This window comes from Papaver somniferum, chromosome 11 (genome assembly GCF_003573695.1).
Source record: "Papaver somniferum cultivar HN1 chromosome 11, ASM357369v1, whole genome shotgun sequence".
Lineage (NCBI taxonomy): Eukaryota > Viridiplantae > Streptophyta > Magnoliopsida > Ranunculales > Papaveraceae > Papaver > Papaver somniferum.
This window is the reverse complement of record NC_039368.1, coordinates 20,339,211-20,342,470: the sequence shown is the minus strand read 5'-3', so window position 1 is coordinate 20,342,470 and position 3,260 is coordinate 20,339,211. Positions and strand designations below refer to the sequence as shown.

At 37.2% G+C, this 3,260-nt stretch overlaps 1 pseudogene; it reads left to right on the top strand.

The window, feature by feature from the left end:
• The first annotated feature begins 1,053 nt into the window (after positions 1–1,053).
• Positions 1,054–1,153, top strand: LOC113325501 (annotated as a pseudogene).
• Positions 1,154–3,260: the final 2,107 nt, after the last annotated feature.

Here is a 3,260-nt window from a genome sequence, read left to right as displayed (position 1 = left end):
AACTTGCTTAAAAACCTCCACTATGTCATTAAAGTTCGATTCCTTCTTTGTTGGTACTAATAGCTGAGGAAATGGGGCTCTAGGCCTAAAATAAGACCTTTTAGGAACCGAATTCACATAAGAAACTTTATCAGTCTCTTCAGCTACTGGTACTGAGAGGTGAGATCCTGAGGGGTGAACTACAGTATGTTCACTATCGGGCATGGTTACCTTATTGTCTACAACTCTACCACTTCTAAGGGTTCTAACAACATTCAATTGATTCGATGGTTTTGCACCTAATTCATGAACTCCTCTAGGGTTGGGTTGTGTTTGACTAGGAAACTTACCTTTTTCTCTCAAAGAATCACTTATCAGACCAACCTTGGTTTTAACTCGGAAATAGCCTGACTATTTTCTTGTCCTATCCTGTTACTAGCTTGTAGACTCTGTTCTATGGATAACTGGAATTTTACAGTTTGTTGAGTTAACAAGGCGAGAGATTCCTCTAAACTTAGGATTTTCTTATCTGACTGATTCTGAAACTGAGCTAGTCCTGAAGGATTCTTCGTATAGCCAAAACCTGGGGGAGCATTAGAATTACTAAACTGACCTTGACTTTGGCCCTTAGACCACGAAAGGTTCGGACGGTTTCTCCAACTAGGATTATAGGTTTCTGAATATGGGTCAATATTTTGACGGTTATCAAATCTAGTGTTACTATAAAGAGCATTGGCCTTCTCTTCAATATTCCGGCCTTCCCAAAAAGGCTCCACTCTACCACTAGTCTGGCCCACTTCTAAGGCTTCTAACCTTTTTGCTATAACAGCAATTTTGGCATCTGATTCATAGCCTCCTTCTACCCTATTAACGTTTTCTCTACTTAAAAGAATTGTTTTCTGGGGTGCCCTACTATTTTCCCATTACTGGGTTTTTTCGGCGATTTCATTAAAAAATTCCATTGCCGCATCAACAGTTTGGTTTTCAAATCCACCAGTGCATAGAGACTCAACCATGGTCGTTGTGGAATAATCTAAACCCTCATAAAGGATCTGAACTAGCCTAACCTTTTCTAAACCATGATGAGGACACTGGGATAATAAATCATTGAACCTTTCCAAATACCTATATAAAGATTCTCCCTCTTGTTGTGAAAATGTGCATATTTGCGTCCTAATAGACGATGTTTTGTGCCTAGGGAAAAACTTATTGAAAAAGGCAGATGTAAGTTGTTCATATGTCTCAATTGACTCGGAGTCCAAATTATACAGCCACGACTTGGCCTTATCTTTCAGGAAAATGGGAATAACCTAAGTTTCAAAGCATCATCATACAAGCCTCTAATTCTTTGAGTACTACAAATTTCCTCAAAATCCCTAACATGGTAATAAGGGTTTTCATTTTCTTTCCCTAAAAAGATTGGGAGCATCTGTAAGGTCCCAGGTTTCAGTTCATAGGGTGCCTCCGTTTCATCTAACTTAATACACGAAGGACGGGTAGTCCTAGTTGGATTTAACAAAGCTTTCAAAGTTGTCGTTTCTGGCGCTATCGGAGCAACAGGGATTCTCTCCTCAGTCAAAGGACGTTCAAAAACAGACTCTTCAAAAGTCGGACTTTCTATATTAAGGTAATCGAGACGCTTCGAACTACTAGGTTTCTCTTTAACAAATCTACCTAGTGCGTCTCTTTTACGTTCAGGCATACAATAAAATTTTCTAAATTGGAAGGGTAAGCAAACACATATCAAGGCCGACTCAACCAAATCAAACCTATTGATTTCTAGCAAACAAAAAGCATGATGGCTCCACTTAGATTGTTTCTAGACCAGCTTCTAATCCTTCGAACGGGAATTTGTTACAATTTAAGCAAACCCATCTGGAATAAATCCGAGTTCACGTAAGTTGAATAGAGGCGAGGGAAGCTCGATGGAGCTTTGATACCCAAGGCCTCACCGGTATTACAAGGCAGCGCAGTCACGTATTCAACTTACATAAACCGTCAAGAACTTCGAAGTATGCTTAAAAGATTAGCCAATATTTTTCGAATGACTTTCCTGTTAAGCTCGTTAGCCTATCAGTCTCGTTCTAGTCAAAATTTTAGGCTTAGGTTCGCGTAGGTTACGTGTTCCTAAAGCGGTCAAGAAGAGAACAGTGATGAAATCCGAACCCTTATCTTGTATGGCCAGGCCTTGCCCTTTACTAGAAAAATAGTTATCCGTATTCAGTCCTCAACATATATGCATACGAAGGAGTCCAGTAACTCGCTGACAGGGGATTCACGAGTGTTTAGAATCTTACCTCCCGTTCCAGACGGGGGATGAATCGGTTGTAGTCAACTCGGGCCACTGACTCCGATGTCTAGTGTACGAACCCAAGGTGCAGAGACAATATCGTAATTTTCCTCCTTCTCTGCAAACAGTTTATATTTAAAGTACCCTTCCGTAGGGTAATAAAAAAAATGTCCCAAATTCCAAAAGTCCAAAAGTCCAAAAAAAATAAAGAAAAATTACAAAAATAATAAACCCTAATACAGTTTTTTTTATTTTAAATAAAATAATCAAACCCTAAGTTAAAATTGTCTAAAATAAAATTGTCTTCTTTTCTGTTCTTTTTGCTCTAATCTTTAGCTCCAAGTCTTTATGAAATCACCAAACTCCTTGCCTCAATTTTCTTTGTGTTCCAGAACTTGTAGACACAAGATAAATACCCAAAAACAAAAAAAAGGACAAAAATAATAAAAAATAAAAAAATAAAAAAAATAAATCTAAAACCCTAAAAACAGGTCCGCGTCGGCGGCGCCAAAAATTGATGTGATTTGTAGATAGTGGTAAAAGTGGTTCGATTCTCAGACTTGTGAAGGATATTAGGTAGACTTAAATTCTAATATTAAAATAGAAAACTCACTAAAAATTATAGCAAACTCAATCAAAGATGATATCAACACTAAAAGAAACACTGAGGCTAAGAATCCACTATTTTCCAAGTTCAAAGTGATTAAACCAATACTTATATTTATGCAATTCTCTCGTTTAATTTGATTCTAAAATATTGCAACAAGTAGATTCTCAAAATAACAAGTGTAAATCCGAAGCATAGAACATCAAAAACCTAGGTCCAAACATGCTCTATCAAAAGAAATAACAATTGCTTAACAAGAACCATTCAAACAATTTTCACTCAAGGCAAAACAATCATAAAAATAATCGCGATAAATAAATAAATAAGAAAATACCACTTTTTGTTGGAAAAATAGCTTCCTCTATCGCCTCAGCAATGGGGTTT